General features: G+C 36.4%; 1 long non-coding RNA gene across 5 annotated transcripts in view; it reads right to left on the bottom strand.

Moving 5' to 3' along the window:
* Nucleotides 1-1570: 1570 nt before the first annotated feature.
* Nucleotides 1571-17825, bottom strand: part of LOC107521299 — a 29231-nt gene continuing 12976 nt past the window's right edge. For 3 of the 5 annotated variants that reach the window (XR_001599522.2, XR_001599523.2, XR_004951238.1), the window contains one exon: nt 9612-13023. This is a non-coding gene — a long non-coding RNA (uncharacterized LOC107521299). Of the gene's footprint in view, nt 1798-4441; nt 7902-9611; nt 13024-17825 lie in introns of those variants that run through there. The other 2 variants (XR_004951237.1, XR_001599524.2) reach the window with 2 other exon arrangements.

Raw genomic sequence — 17825 nt, 5'->3', positions numbered from 1 at the left:
AAAGATGGAAAAAGCAAGTGAGTCAGATGCCATTATCTGGGCAAAACTGGCTTGAATCAGAGAAAATAAACACTATATTAAAGAAACGACTTTTGTGTGTGGTTATAGAGGCATTGGTGTGGTACAATAAAAAATAGAACAAATTATGACAAGTTCACATCTAAGTTCTGCTACTTAAGAGCTACTTGAGCAAATGACTTAACCTTTTTGATCCACAGTTCCTGAATATAATAATACCTATCCTGTAGAGTTATAAGAAAACTATACATAAAGTACCTTCAGTTGTTATTACAAATGAAGTACACTCTTTTAATACTCTGATGGATTTATGACCTCTTTTTAAAGAAAATTGTAAAGCAATGCAAAACAGTCAAGAAAAATGAATCTGTCAGTTTTTCCAAATAGAGTAATAATATGTGAAGTTTTGTGATTTTGTGTCACTAACTTAGATACACCCAGTTAAACAGAAAATTAGATTTACTAATTATTTGCTCTTTTGCTGAAAAGAACCTTAAAGTTGAGAACATGGGAGTGTTGTAGCCACCAGCCCCCGATAGACACACACGGACCACCAGAAATGAGTAAGTTATAGGAAACACACTCTTTATTCAGCCAGCTGGGTCTACCAGGGGTATGCAGACCCTAAATCAAGCAGCTCCGAAATGTAGAGGTACAGGGTTTTTAAGCCCTGAACCCCTATTCTTCGTCCTGTTTGAACACACAAGTCTATTTTTCTTCTTTTTACTAACTGTCAACCCACAGGTCTGTTGTGCAAGCTGGGGTACAGAGCGTTATGTTCCCAACGATTTTTGTTTCAGCTTCCATTCTCAGAGGCACTGTCATTAAGATTTAGGGAACAAAATGTGGGAAGTGAGCCCATCAACATCACAGGCTATGAGAACGTTCACCTCAGAGAATTTTGCTACTAATTCAGTGCAGTTTTAGGAAGATGGTACTAGAGAAATAATTTTCCCAGATGATTGACTCGCACAGGCCTTGATCCCTAAATTCTGTGCAAGTATAAATCTGCTCTCTTTTCCAAATAACTGACATCAACGGGGCAATTGCTTCTAACTACAATAGATAAAAGTGGGTATTTGAAGACATATTCTTTATTGCACCGCAAAAAAAAAAAAAAAAAAGATAAAATGTGTTTTTCAAATATTAAATCATAATATTTAAACCAAAGTTTTTCATTTCTTTCATTTCATTACTTTTACTAAAGTTTTCAAAATACTGCATTATTTATTCCACTCTCATTGTTGGCCAAATAGTGTATTGCCTATGTAGTGAAGGAAAAATAATTTTTTCTCTACCCTTCTAGGGTCTTGGTAAGAGAGGACCCTCCATCCTCAACCGCTGACAACAAAAGATAGGTTAACAGGACAAAAACAAGCAGAAGTTTAAAAACATGTATACCTCCTGCACACACCAGTGGCTTCCAGGAAAACTGAGTAACTCCCTGAAATGCCCCAAGTTATAACTGGAGGGCAACAGAGTCTGGGGCTCTCGTTGCCTGTGCCTACACAAGAGTTGGGATATTTGGAATAAGCATTTATCTTCCGAGCACCAGTGATCTGAGATGGCAGTAGGTTTACACCTTCACAACTGCCTTTCTTTCTCAGTCCAGCTTAGGGTTTTTAAGGGAAGATCTACACATTATTTCAGGGGCTATGTGACAGTTCTGGGGGGTAGGGGATGGTCCGTTGAGCTTCACAGGGCCGTTTCTCTGGCAATGTGGTCCTCTCATGTTGTCAACAGCCCAGGAACAAAGATGTGAGCAGTCTGGAAAGAGTGCTAGGCAGGAAAGATTGTAATCAGTAAAAATAAAGGCATTAATCATAAGTTTCAGGGCAACTTTCTACGCAGGGGACATTCCAAGCTCTGGGTCAAGCCGCTGGAAACAATCTATCCTTAAGCTATAAGGTGAGGAAAGGTGAGGCCAGGGACGCTGTGAGGCCTTTACTACGGGGGTCCCAAACTGACCCTTCTTCAAAGCCACTACTTTAAATATCATCTCCAGCTAATGACAAGATGTTGTGGAGTAGGAGTACCCTGTTATGGTCAGGTACCAGGACAAGCACAGAATTGAGGATATGGTCATGCGGATTTAAGTCTTCTTCATTGATAAGAGTTTTCAGAGTTTTAGTCATCCTCTTCTAGATACAGAGAGTGAGTCATCCTTACAAATGGAAATTTCCTTATAAATGTAAATTTCTCTTAATGAAAGAATAATTTCTATACAGTTTGCAGAGATTCTTCTGGGTCTGCTGTTTCTTAAAAATAACCAGCTCAAGATAATCTTTATACCAGAGTCTTGTTTTGAGATAGCATATTCTGCTCCCCTTTACTATATAGAAAAGAGACAAACAAAACGAAACAAAACCTCCCACTGCAAAACACTTATATTAAAATTACATTTAAAAAATCTTTTTAAACACATGGTTAAACTTGTGGTATAGTAATGCAAGTTTAGAGGTCCCAAACAACAGAGTTAAGGTGGTATTTATGCTGAGAGCACATTCTTAATCTTGGTGGCCCTGGGTCCGTAGTCTGGGCTTGGATTCAGTCAGACCGAAGCCTCCTAAGTATAGCATAAGGGAGGATAACTGGGGCAATAAAAACCCATTTTTCGGAGGTAGGTGCTAGGGCTAGATACCAGTTGTAGCCTTGGAGCAGGAATAAAAACAAAGGAAGGAAGGAAGGAAGGAAGGAAGGAAGGAAGGAAGGAAGGAAGGAAGGAAGGAAGGAAGGAAGGAAGGAAGGAAGGAAAGAGGGAGGGAGGGAGGGAGGGAGGGAGGGAGGAAGGAAGGAAGGAAGGAAGGAAGGAAGGAAGGAAGGGTTAAAGATATAGTGAAATTAAGAGAGAGAGCATGTAGGAAGACAAGATGAAAAGTGAGAGGGGAAAATCAGGGGAAGGAAAGAGGAAAGAATCTTTTCAGAGAATTCCTACCATAAATAGATATTTATGTGAATTGCGGAATCAAAATTCAAATTAGCTATGTTCCTAGTAACCTAAGTTGAAAATTTAGTTAAAAATCTCTAGGTCGATAGTATACTAAAGTGCTTAGCAGAACTAAGTATAAATATGCTCTATGAAAGTGTACTTTAAATCCAGATATCAACAAATTCTACAAAAAAATTTTCCAAAGGGTATGATTTCACTGTCGTGACCTCAAGTTATCAAGAAACCAAGCCATCAAAAGCAAAAGTCAGTAGGAAAAATAAACTGTGGAATGAGACACAAAATAAATGAGCAAATATAGTGTGTTTACTATGTTTTAAAGAAACAAGAGAAGGAATTGAAAGTAAGATGAAGAAATAAGAGGCTATCAAAAATGACTAGGCAAATTTGAAAATAATCAAATAGAAAATGAAAAAGTAATATTTAAAGTTACAAATTCAGTGGATGATTGAACAGCAGATTAGACACAATTGAAGAGGAAATTACTCAAAAGCAGCCAGAAAAAGATGAGATGAAAATTAGGAAAGAGAGGTTGAAAGTTTAGGGTCACAGAATGAGAAAATGTAAAGGATATATAATCAGTTTTCCAGAATGGGCCAATAAAATGAGAGAGAAAGGAGTTTGAAGAGATAATGGTTAAGAAGTTTTTGGAACTGATGGGAAATAACAATTCTCAGATTCAATGAGTCTAAGGAACATCCATCAAGATTAATAAAAATAAATCTACATCTATAGAAAGCATATTGAAACGAAAGGACACCAAAAAGATATAAAAGTAGCCCCTCCCCACAAAAAAGATAATTACCTCCGAAGGATCAACAATTAGATTGACAGCTGTGTCTCAACTAGGAATGGAAGCCAAAGGCTGTGATCCCTTCAAAGTGCTAAGAGAATACATACTCAGTAAAGCTATGTTTCAAGAACAAAGGTAAACTAGACATTTGCACATAAAGTCCAAGTTTACTAGCAACAGACTCTCACTAAAGAATTTCTATGTTCTTCCAGAAATAAGAAAATGATACCAGAAGGAAGATCTCAGATGCAAGATGGAATGGTGAGTGAAGAAAATGATACACACATAGCTAACGCTAGAGACTCTCTCTGATTACATAAAATAACAATAACAACTATTTTTTGTGAGTAATGAAATAAAGCAGAACCGAAATACTAGGTAAAAATAAGACTGAAGTTGGCAAAGGAATTGGAAGAGGTGAAGCATTCTAAGGGCCTGGTATTGAGAAAGAAGGTAAAGGTTTGATTCAGTTGAAACTTCTTAAGTTAAATATGAATATTAAAATATCTAGAATAGTTACTAAATATACAGAAATAGAATGTATAATTTCCAAATTAACAGAGGAAAAAAATGAAATGTGGCTGAGGGGAGACCTCAAATCAAAGCATTTACATAAGTCAAAAAAGTCAACTAAACAATAAATGTTTTTACATACATATATGGTGAAATTACATTTTTTAAAAATCGAGGGCATGATTAACACAAAGATTAGACTGGTATGTATTTTTCAAAGGTGTCAGAGAGTCCTCCCTGAGGAGTTGTTTGGGTCCTTAAAGGAAACAGATGGCCCACTAAAAGTAATTTGAAGGGAGGTTATCAAAGGGATCCTTACAAAGGAAAGGGCAGTGTGTGTAGAAAAGTAAGTTAATGCAGCGTTCCATTGGCCAAAGCTAACTGGAAGTAGGAAGGCGAAGGAAGCTGTAGTTGGAGACCATACAGTTCAGCTTCCCAGAGCATAGATCATGTGACACAGAGTGAAGGAGGGGCTCAAAGTGAAGGGCAAACCAGAGGTGTCTGCACAATGGGGCTCATTTCATTCTCCTTTTACATCAATACATTTATGTTCTTTATACAAATGTGTGTATGCATGATCTATTTTACAGCTCAATAATGGGGAAAAACACAATAAAACAATATTTTTTCTCATTGAAAAATTAAAGATATTTCAAACATAAAAATGAGGATATATTGAAATAATCAATAATAGGCTAGCTAACTCTTTTACTTCTATTTTCTCTCAATTACAGAAAGGACGGCCAAATATATTAAATTGTCACAGTCTCATTTATCAGATCATCTAGCCAAGAAATAAAGGCAAATTTCCAAGTTTTTCCCTGGGAAAAGTCAGGGTCATTTTTAGGAAGAGCAGTTTGCTGGCTCAAAAGTGGTATTGTGGAAATAAGTTAGTTACCATATACTGTGAAAATGATACATAATATAAATAAAAATTAAATAGAAAAGACAGTTTAAATACAAAGAAGTTAAGGTGATCATAGAGAAAGTGATTTAAAAACTTTTTTTCAGCATTCTCGATTATAAGAAAATTATAGACAAAATCATAATTAAGCAATAGTAATAACTAAGAATTACGAGCGCTTATTCTTTGTCAGGCTGTGCTCTAAGTGTCATATACATATTGTCATTTAATCATTACTAAAAGTCATTTAATCATTACTTGAAACTTACAAAGTAAGATTGTTGCACCTTTTTACAGATGAGGACACTGAGGCACAAAGAAATCAAGCCACTAGACAGTGGAATTGGACTTATGTTCTTTATAGCTGTGTCTAAGGAACTATTTCAATTGAGATGTGGGATGCTCAGCCAGAGCTCCACCTTGCCTTCTTCTCACTAAGCAAGAGGGCATCCCTTGAGAGAGATTGTGGAACTCCTAGAGCTACACGGAACATCACTTGAAACCTACGGACTTAGAGAGTGGGAAGCTCATAAGACTATTTGGGGGAATATTAGAATTGAGGATTCATTTGATACTAGGTTTCTTTAAAGCCAAGAAAACTGGGAAATAAGCAAGGTTTAGATTGGGAGTTCTTAATCAGTGGTTCACTGAAGGCCCTGAAATCAAAGGTAAATTCCTGTGAGTATGTGTCACCCCAGTGTCGCAGGTATCTTGACCTGTGAAACGACGTTTTCCTTTAACGTCCATGTGACCAGCATGCTAGGCTGACCAAAGTCCAGTTTTTTTTTTCGAGCTGCCTAGCAAAAGGAATCGGGATTTCTAGGCAAGCTTACATGTGCACAGATCATTGTAACTTGCCACCTCAATCCGACTTCTGGATCTAGAGTGCAGCTCCTTTGTTCTGCAGATCACATCTTGCCATGTTATAAGGAAACTTGATTACTGGAATCCTTATCTAGAAGAAACTGAGTAGCAACATAATAACAATGTAAAACAGGAGTTAAGGTCACAAACTTTGAGGTCAAACAGACCTGGGTTTAAATTCTGTGATTTGAACTATTTAGCTATGGACAAGTTGCTTCAGTTGGCCTGAGTTTCCTCATCTATAAAGGGAGGATTATAACATTGATTTAGCAAGATTACACTGAGATAAATTCAGTAAAGCATGTGTCTGGAACAGACCGTGTACCCTATGAATGGTAGCTCATGCTAGGTTATTAATCTTTGCAAAAAAAGACATCTAAAAAGGCGCAGAAATTTTAATTCCCCACGACCATTTCTTACATCAACATTCAAGAATGCCAAAGACAGTAATATTAGGTTACATTAGTAAAGGCAATTTCAATTTTAGTGAGAGTTACTCTAGTTCAGACCAGATAGTTTAATTTATGGTGTTACAATATGATAAAGGGATAGAATTGAAATCTGACAAAGGTGAATGGTCAATATTTTACTTACACTGTTGTCAAATATCACTTATCTCAATTGCATTTTTTGCATGAGTTAATTAGGTCAACTCAAAATTGAACTTTTGGTGACTTCATAGTATAAAAATATGTTTTATTGACAAATGAGACTAGATCCACAGAGATAAGGTACCATCTCTGTACATGGCAAATTTCACTTCTTATTTGGAAATTGTGGAGTGCATTTTGTTTGTCAAATAAATAAGGACTTGTTCCACTCTTGCAAGGAAGTAGAAAATGGTGGTAGTGAAAATTCACTCCCAGAGAGCACTTCTCCTTTTTCTTTCTATAATATCACCCAGAAGGACATGTAGATTTTTTTTTTTAAATAGGGTGAGAGAATTTTTGCCTCATGGTCAAAACTTCTGCATTCAATTTTTCAAAGCTCACTCACAAATAATTTGTGGTATTTGGGTCAAAATTGAGAAGTTAACATATTTTTGAAATGACAAATCCCAAGCTACTTGTAAATGTGTTAAAAGATTTGATCAAAATTGACCTGAAGTCACCTTTTCTTTCTAAACAAAGTGTAACAGCTATAGTAACAGGGAATAAGGCTGTTATAGTGGCATGTAAACTTTTCTGCTCCTCTAAATTAATGTTAATTTAGTGGTTATTTGCTAAGTAATTATCATATGCTAAGTTATACTATTTTAAGTACGGTGTATTATATATCTATATTTATACTTTAAATATAGTTGTTCCTCATAACGAACTGGGAAGGTAGGTGAGGCAGTTCAGATCAATGTTGCTACAAACATATCTGAAGTGTCTATTATCTGTAAGGAAATAAAGATGCATAAAGTATTCTAGTTCCTCACAAGATGATGAACTAATGTCGAATGCCAGCACTCCTCCCTAAACTGAGCCCGGACAGGCCATAGTGAAAAGAAATTGAATAAATCAGTACCAGAGACTCTGAGAAACCGGGTGAAACCAAAGGAGCTGGATCCTAGCGTCGGAGCCAGCGCCGCAAGCGGAGGACTGCCTGCTAGGAGCTTTCCTGTGGTGCCCTGTTCTCTGACCCATGTTCCTTGGCTGGATCATTGCCAGTCAGGGTCCGCAGCACTTGTCAGGGGCTGTGGTGTCACATCAGGACAGTCGAGGAACAAGTCGCCATGGGGATGAAAGACAGCTGGCACAGGCTCACAAACTGCATCCCGATCCTTGTCCAGGTCACCCCTCGAAGCCAGAAGATGACAGCCCAGGGAGGCAGCTTTTGGGGAAAGGCAGCGCTGAGCTGAGGTTCAAGGAGGTCCCCTGGGAGATTGGATAATGGGAGTTGGGGACACAATAAACAGGACCTCACATCAGAAGTATGCAGTAAGTAGAACCGGAACTTTCCTCCACGCCGAGGGAAATACCCACTATGCTCACTCCTTAAATGCACTTGGAAGGCCGAAACTAGGAGCTGAGGCTTTGTTCCTTCTCAGAGGTGCACACATCAGCAAAGGGCAAATAAATAATAACGGGGCTGATGAGCCTTATGAACTTCTCCCCATGTGATCAATTGTTCTCTTATGTATCTCGACTGCTAAATTGGTTGGTGGATGTATAGTTGCACATCTCCTTGAGCTGACATTTCTTTTTCCCATGTGTAATGTCCCTCTTTTGATACTTAGGGTGTTTGTTGCCTTGAATTCTATCTTACTGAACCTAAAATTGCTACCTCAGCTTCTTTTGGGTTCACGTTTTCCTGGTTTATCTCTTCCCATTTACCCCTTTCGATTTTTCTGTATTCTTTTTCCCCCCCACAAAATATGTGGATTTTGATAAGTTTGAGCTTTTTTAATGGAATGTAATTGCTATTATATTAGGGTTTTTTTCTGTGATTGTATTACACATTTTCTGTTGGCCATGCTTTCTGTTTCTTTTTTTTTCCTTTTAGACTTTTCATGAGATAGTTCAAACTTCCTTGTCAAAATTTATACATTTTAAAATTTATCAAGTGAGCACCCCCTATTTCCTGAGATGCATATCTGTGTTTATGTTTATTTTTGTCTCTCAAGCCACTAATATCTCCTTCTGGTTCTACTTCCTACATATTACTACTTCTCACCACTTTGGTTTTACTATAAAGTTCACAGAAGAAAACTTTAGGAGAATATTTTGCAGACTTAAGATAGGAAGGAATATTTTTAATGAGACCCAAATACTAAAAGTTATAAAGAAAAAAAAGATTAATTTACATTAAAATTCCAAATTTCCATTTAACAAATAGCACAGGCAAGACAAACTCATTGATGAGAGATTGAGAGAAAATGTTTGTGATACTTAAAGTTCAAAAGGAATTTATGCCTACAATAGAGGAGAAGTATTTATAAATTAACAAAGTCAGGAAACACAATAGAAAATCAACAAAGGATGTTATGCAATTTTTAGATGGGGAAATACAGAATGCTAACAGGTATATAAATAGATGCTCAGACATACTATTATTTGGAGAAATGCAAACTAAACAAGATTAAACTTTAGGTAAATTTAGGTAGATAAACACCAGATAGATAAAAATTACTTAATCAAAAAAAGTTAAGTTTTAGTAAACACAGGGGGAAATGGGAATGATTATGCACCATAAGTGGTAATTAGTGTTTTAGCAATTCAGGAGAGTACATGGGTCATCCTCAGCCAAAAAACAGGCCATGAACAGGCAATCCTACTTCTGAGTATATTACTAGAATGGCCTCCACAGAAGTTCACAGAATGCAACCTGCCCATAGAAACACCTGCATAGAGAAGGAAGGAAGCTAAAGGTGTTCCGGGTGACTACTGTTGGAGAAAAACATGAATAAAATCTGTATGTTTCTGTTATGAATGTTATACAGCAGTCAGAAGGAAGATGGATGCAATCTTAACAACAGAATATTTAGTTTTAAGTATAAAGAAAAAAGATCTCTAACATGACACTATTTAAATAAAATAAAAATATTTATACACAATCAGCAAAGTATTTTTTGCATGATAGGCGTATCTATACATCTACATGTGTTAAAATCAAAGCAAAACAAAGAAACTAGTAAACAGGAATGTAACTTGAACCACTATGAGAATCATGGTTTCTCATCTAGCTCTCAGATCTGAGCCAGTTATAGGCCACGAGTTTCTTTGGGAAGGGCCCATTCATCACTGCTATAAGTATGAACCATAAATCTTCTTCTTAAATCTTCACTAAAGGAACATGTGGTCCTTTACCAGGGTGACAAAGCACTGGGGAAAAGGAAACCCCCAGACTTTAGGGGTATTATTAGACACTGGATCTGAGCTGACCCTAATCCCCTTGGAACCAGAATCCTATTCTGGTTCATCTGTCAGAGTGGGGCCTAATGATGGAGGTCAGGAGTGTGGAGGGCAGATGGAAATGAAGCGTTAGCCTGAATTTTTCTCAAATAGTCTGCAAACTCAACTTGTGACTGTTTCTCCAGTTCCAGAGTCTGTAATTGGAAGAGTTGGAAAACAAAACAAAACAAAACAAAACAAAACAAAACAAAAAAACCCCTTCAACTATGGAGTAAGGGATATTATGTTAGAAAAGGCTAAATGGGAATCTCTCTAACTGCCTCTTCTTCCAAAATATCAACTAAAAACAATTGCACTTCCCTAAGGGAATCACAGACATCAGTACCACCTTTCATCAAAGACTTGGAAAATGTAGGGATTGGAGCATAACTCCTATGACAACGCCACTTAATTCACTTGTCTAGTCTGTGAAGGAGATACATGGGCCTTGCAGAATTAACTGTTAATCATCATAAATGTAATCACATGTGGGACAACTCCAAGTTAAAGTATTTTTACAAATCTGGTCTCTTTTAGGGAGCAAATTGACTCAACTTAGCCCCAGCAAATCACTGGGGGCAGGGAGCATCTGTCAGGACTTCATATTCAGTGATAAATTTTGCAGAAGGCTAGAACAACTCAATAGAGGTAAGATCACTAAAGATTGTTCAGGAATGAAAGTTTGAAAAACTCAACTAAGTAAAAAATCACCCAACTACATAAGAATTCCAATTACCCACCGAAGGTGATAGCTAAGGGCAAAGGGAACACAGATGGGTAGAGGATGAAAGAAAGTATAAATATCGATTAGCCTTGTGATAATTTGCAGAAAGAAGTACCAGACTACTCAGCATGTACTAGTTGCATGGTTCGGGAGGAGAATGTCATCTCTAAGCATCAGTTACTTGGTCTATAGGCTGCAAGCTGAGGATAATTATATCTATCTTGCAAGGTTGTTTTCATGATTACAACTGATATATAAGTATGTGACACTTTGTAGGCATTCAGTACATGGTGGTCCTCTTTTAGAGAGGCAGTAAAATCTAGTGTAAGGCGATTAAGCACAGAGATTTGGGGGTCAGAGTAGAGGTTGGAATTCCAGATGTATACAGACCTTGGGCATATTTGTTGTGTTCCCAAAGTTTTAAATTTCTTCTGAAAAAATAAAGTTAGTTGTATTTACTTAATGTTCTTAAAAATATTCAGTTAAGTACAATATGCCACTTGAAAGTACTCAAAAAAAAGGTAGCAATTATTTGTATGAAGTAGAGTCCAAATTTCCTAAATCTAATGAGAGAAGACATATAAGTATATATTTTCAAAATAATGTGATAGGTGGGAGAAACATAGAGTATGGCCAGAGTGAAATGGAACATGGCAGAGTGATGATAATGGAAATATTAATCCAAACTGGTGAGCCCTATTTACAGAACTAAGTCTAGAAAGATGAAGGTAAATTTGGTTATGGTCCCAGACATAGTTAAAGGGAGAGCTGGGACTGGAATCTCGAACTTCTAACCCTTGCATCATTTCAATTTTTGTGTGGGTGTGACAAACTTTTATATTTGTATGAGATATTAAATAAATATACCTTATTCAGGTTTCCTATGCAGAATTTTCAGAGGAAAAAATGTGTATGTTATTCAATTGTATCTTTTCGTGAATATAGCTAAAACATATCAGTGTCGTGTTTGGAACCTCTTAATTCTCATTCGTTGGAATCTTTTGAACAGAACACAATATTGTAGGACCCTTTAATATCATAGGAGCTACAAAGAAAAGAAAAAACATGAACTCGTTCAGACAACAAATATGTTCATGTCTTTTATGTGTCAGGTACTGTTCTAGGTACCCAGAATACAGAAGTTAATAAAATGAATAAAACTGAAAGGAGGAAAGACAATCATAAATAATTAGTAAAATATGTAGTATTGTAGTATTGTAATTGACTTTATGTGATAAAACGGGACAGTATGTGGCTAACCCTTATACGTGTTTCGAATCTTATTTTGTTAAAAATTGTAAGTAGTGCTTAAATATACTTTTTAAAGTTGGGATTTGTTATAACTATATTTTCTGTAAATCTAATCTTTGAGAAAGGTGGCTGTGAAAAGAATATTCGATATACATTAGAAAAAAAAGTAAAGCTGGAGCTGAAGTTGAGAGAAGAAAGTATTCCCTGATTCGTTAAACAATATCTATAGGGTTTTATCCAGGAAACTGTAAAGCCCTTCAAGGACAGATACAATCTCTCTTTTACTGTCCTATGGAAGAAGGAAAACAAGTTCAACGAGAAGAAATGAAAACCTCTGAGAATTATCTTAGAGACAAGCCTTTAGGGAGGGCTGGAAAAATTGGCAAGAATTTCAATATTCGACAGTCAGAAAGCTGCAAGAAAAATGTTAGGATGTTTGCCCACAAACTGAGTAGAATTCTCAAAGCCCTGAAACTATCCATAATATGGGATAGTTTGGGGAATGAAGTACTAAGACTTAATGAGAAATTACAGAAGTATTTTTTATAATGCAGAAATGAAGAATGGAGAACCAAATTTATGAAATAGGGAAGAGGACATTAATTATACTTAAGTATTTATATTTCTTGGATTCTTGTTCAAATTATATTTTTTAATCATAGTGACTAATCATGCTCATGCTTAAAGTTTTGTGATTTCCTTACAAACAGATGACAGAAAAAAAGGCAGAACTTTTTTCTTATGTATATCTTAGCTCTTACATAATGACTCCTTGATTGAACCATGAACCAAGGCACAATGAGTTTTAGCATACTCATTTCAATATACGCATATTCCCAGCACTTAGCTGGTAAATTCTAGCAAACACAAATTGATAGCAATTGTCACAGTCCATCAGGACAATCTACAAACAAAAAGAAATTCTAAGAAACCAACATAATTCTATGGACTGTTCCCTCAAATGTTTGACTCATGCACACTACTTAGTATAAGAACACAATCCCACATTGTTATCGCCAGCTGGATTTGGAGCTCTTTGATTGCTAGCTAGCCTCACTTTCAGTGGCTACAGTCTGTCTCACGTATCCCGATCAGCTGCTTCTAATAGGTGGTCAGTTTTCACAAGGAGTCCTGAAAAAAAAGGTCAGGTTAATGAACATTCTTTTTTGTTTGTTTGTTTTTAAGTTATCACCAGAAAAACAACCCATCTCCTAGGAATAATAAGTCAATAATAAAGACTTCTTTAGCAGTTGACACAACATTTATTTGGGGCATTCTTTCAGAATCTAAACCTTATGTCTTTTGGAATAAGAAAGTTATGGAAGTTTGAATAAGAGCATTTATCACCTCTCTTTCTAGATAACTATGTCTGATTAAAAAAGAAAGAAAAGAAAAAAGAAGTTCTCCCTAAAGGTCTCTCTGTCAAATAATAGAGAATAAAACCATCTTGCAATTTTTGATAAAAAAAAACATGCAGAGTAAGAATTAAAGGTCTCACATTAGAGGCAAAGAAAAGGTGACAAGAAATATTGCATGTTGTAGTCTTGATCATTGGAATGGGCTGCCAATCCAAAGCATTCTCATTCTATTGTAAACAGAAAGAACAGCTGAACAGCAATTCAGAAACATGCTAGTTATTCTCAAAACCCAGAAATTCCCATTTTTAAACCATGCCTTAGGTTATTCAGAAATGTTCGACTCCTGTGACAACAGAGAAATTTCTCAAATGGTCAGCATAAAGTACATTGTGCAACTTCCCCTTAAATAAACCACAGTCTCAGCATAAACAGTCACATCCTTAAAAAGGAGCAACTGAAAAGAATAGATTCAAAGTTGGGGCTATTGGAAAGAGAAAATTTTTTCAAATATAGCTTTATATATTTTCCAATATGGAATTCTTCTTTCTGTAAGTTATAGAAATAATAAATAATAATAGTCATTCAGTACTTACAAGACACTGTATTGCTTTATGTGGGTTATTTCATTTATTCTTCCAAAAATTCTATGAAAAGACATCATTATCACTACCCTCTTTTTACCGGTGAGAAAAGTAAGGCTTAAAGAGTAGATTGCATAGCTAATGAATGAATCAGCCAAGAATCAAAACCATAACTGCCTGATTCCAAAATTAATGCTTCTATTTATTTTTTTAATTTTTTTAACTAAATTTTCTTTCTTCATTACTACAGGTATTCTCAAAAGAACAGGTCCAAAGGCCTCTGTTCTTTCCTCTATATATTCTTTTATTGATTTTAACTATTGCCTTTAAAAGCATTCCTCCCAAACGAGTATCTGAGAATCAGCCCATTTCCTACTTGTAAGATTTTGCAATCCGGTAAGATCTGATATATCCCACACTGCTCCTCTCTGTATCCTTAACTTCCAAATGGAGGTTTCTATTCTGAATATCACACTCTTCACTGATTGCAGGGAATTACACAAGTTTAGATAAGCATTTAATCTCTTTTGTCCTGTTTTTTGTTTGTTTGTTTGTTTTTAATCCTGGAAAGAAGTACATTTAATTGATCCCCAAAGCATAAACTGTATAGTTCTATGATTCTACATATAGGACAAAACTCCATCATATTATTCTCTAAACCACCCTTTCCTAATTTGCCTGTGTCTATGAATGGACATTTGAGCAGAGGAGAAATGAGCAGCATAGGTCTTTAGGGATGAGTGAGTCAAGCAGAGGAAATAGAACATGAAGTCGAGCCTAACTGGCATGTTGAAGAAATTCACAGAAGCCATTATAGTAGAAGCCAAGTAAGCAAGCAAAAGAGCAAGAAAAGATGAGGTCAGAGCAGGGCCAGCCCACAGGGTGGTCGGCCTGAGCTAAGAAGGGCCATGAATTTTGTCGAATGCTCTGCAGTCGACATCTTGGAATTATTAATAAGAATTCTAACAAAGAGGCCCACATTTTAATCTTATACTGGGCCCTACAAATGAGATGATCTCAAGGTTCAGGGCCTGAGCATTTTGAAGAAGAGAGGAAGACAGGCTTGGGATTAGAGGGACCAGAAGTTTATCTGTGGATATGTTGAGTTTGAGATGCCTAGTAGACACCAGAGTGGAGGTGCTGGGTACATAGTTAGAGCTGCAAATCTGGGGTTCAAGAAAGAGGTTTAGGCTAGAGATATAAATAGTTAGAGGCAGAGGAGATGAGGAGGAACCTGCAAAGAAGAATGAGAAGAAGCAGGTTGTTACAAAGGAGACTCAAGGAATAGTATCCTCAGGTTAGGAGGAGAAAAAAGGGAGTGTCTGATGTATCAATTGACTTATGTCAATATTACTGATAAGTAACATACAGCTGAGAATTACATGGATTTAGCAGTTGGGGATTTTGTAAAATGTTTCACTTTATCGAGATCCTTCTCCTTATCATTCAAATGCAAAACTTCAAGCATATCAACTGTTTGTTCATCCTCACACAAATATTCAGCTACTGATTTAGAATATCCTTTTATTATATTCATCCTTGATTTTTTTAAAAAATCATATTCTGCCCTTACCAATAGTACACCCTAATTCGAGCCCCTGTTTTCTCAAAATTGGACTACTGAATACCCTTCTAAACTGTTTCCTGGTTTCTAGGCTCCTCGCCAGCAATCCATTCAGATTAGTCATCATAGAACAAAGCTTTCCTCAGGAATTTCCCAATCACTTTGGCTTTCCTCAGAAACATGCTAATAAGAGGCTTCTCTCACCCACTTGGCCGGTCCAGTGCACAACTATGATCTCCTGATTCACAATATATACCTATGCACTTGTGAGCAGCAAAGGTCTTTCTGAACTCCACAGAAAGAACCCACAATTAGAGCTGTAAGGTGAATGATTGGGCCCCTCTGTTTCCCATGATTTGATGGACTAATTCAGTCTCTTAATTTAAAAGGAAGCATGGGAGATTGGAAAATACTCACACTGATTAAATTGGACAAAGGACTGATGTTTTCCAATTGAATATAAGCTCACAAACCTGCTAAAATAATTAAATTAAAAAAGAATACAAGAAACAAGAAAAAACTTATAGTATCAAATATCATACTGGTAAGGACAAGGAACAGCTGTAACTCTCATTCACTGCTGGCAGAAATGCAAGAACAGTCTGGCCACTTTGGAAAATAATTTGTCAGTTTCTCATAAATTTAAACAAATATTTAACATGACCCAGGAGTCTCACTCTTGGGTATTTTCCTAAAATACACTAAAGCATATGTCTGCACAAACAACAACAACAACAACAACAACAAAACCTGTAACTGAATATTAATGCAGTTTTACTTATAATCACCCAAAACTTAGAACCAACCCAAATGACTATCAAATGGTGAACAGATAAACAAATTGTTGTTTATTCAAAAAACTGAATCCTACAAAGGAATAAAAGGGATGAGAGTCCTGATATATGCAACGACATGAATGAATCTCAAAAAGCATACGCTAAGTGCAAAAAGCCTGACACCAAAGGCTGCATACTGAATGATATAAATGATTCCATTTATATGACATTTGGGAAAGGGCTATAGAAACAGAACACATCAGTATTTACAGGGGCTGGCGGTGGTTGGAGAGTATGAGACTACGAAGGGGCCTGAGGGGAACGCTGGAAAATGTACTGTAACTTGATTATGGGAGTAGTTTTAAGATTGCATAGATTTGTCAAAAGCATAGGACTATATACCTTAAAGTTGTGAATTTTACTGCATGCAAATAATACCACAACAAACCTGATTTTGGAAAGTTATGTGAGGGCGAGCACTTTGTTTTATTTACTGCTTTATCCCTAGCATCTAGAACCATAACTGCCACATAATAAATATTTATAGACGGAAAGAAGATAGAAATGATAAAACTAAACAAGAAAAGAGGAAAGAAGAAAGAAAGGAAAGAAAAAGAATGGAAAAAAGAGAAAGGACAAAAAGAGGCAGAGGGGGGAAAAATGAAGATCTAATTCTAGATTTTAGTCTGAACATTCTTTAGATTTTCTCATACAAAAATTCTGGAAATAGTATGTAGCCCATCCTAGAGCCCAAATTTATTAAACATTTTATTTCAAATTTCTTTTATAGTCTGGAGCAGAGAGTAAAGGTTAATGTCTTAAACATAAACAAGGATTAAGAAGCCATATGCATTTCTGGTTGAGATAACAGAGATATAAAATAAAAAAGAAAACAGAATACAAAACATTTTTCAAATTGATTGGGAGTATAAAAGAACACAGAACAAGTTTACCTTCACATATAACTGTAGAATTTTATGTTCACGTTATTTAAACTAGAAGTTCAAAACTGGTCATTCAAGGTTAGATTTCTCTATGCAGAATCATTAAAAGCAAACTTTAGTGAGTTTCAGCAGCAGCAGCAAAAAAAGCAAACTTTAAAGAAAACTGCCATTAATTAATCAGTGTTTTATGTGGCAAACTTCTGGTATATTAAGTTGAAGTACAAAAGAAGGTCTTTTGTGGTTCCAAAGTGTAGTGTATGAAAGATGTCTCAGTTAGGACCAAGCTTAAAAAATAACAGCAGCCAAGCAAATGTGAGATAAGAAAAAGAACACACTGAAAGGTGCTGGCAGCATAATACTCCAAATCAGCAGTCTTTTTGGCACCAGGGACAGGTGCTCCTATGAGAATCTAATGCCCGGAGATCTGAGGTGGAGCTGAGGCGGTGATGCCAGCACTGGGGAGCGGCTGCAAATACAGATGAAGCTTCGCCAACTGGCCTGTCGCTCACCTCCTGCTGTGCAGCCAGGTTCCTAACAGGCCACACATGGGGTTGGGTTAGGGACCCCTGCTCTAAACATCAGTAAATGCCTTGAGAAATGGTACCACCCACGGTATGGAAGGTTGTATTATTACAAATTAAATCTTTGGTTAAAAATGATGTTTCTTTCCTTTGATTCCACTTATTATCCAGATGCTTTGGGCCTCTTAG

The sequence above is a fragment of the Rousettus aegyptiacus genome, unplaced genomic scaffold (genome assembly GCF_014176215.1).
Source record: "Rousettus aegyptiacus isolate mRouAeg1 unplaced genomic scaffold, mRouAeg1.p scaffold_m13_p_1, whole genome shotgun sequence".
Lineage (NCBI taxonomy): Eukaryota > Metazoa > Chordata > Mammalia > Chiroptera > Pteropodidae > Rousettus > Rousettus aegyptiacus.
This window is presented reverse-complemented; position numbering and strand designations above follow the sequence as displayed.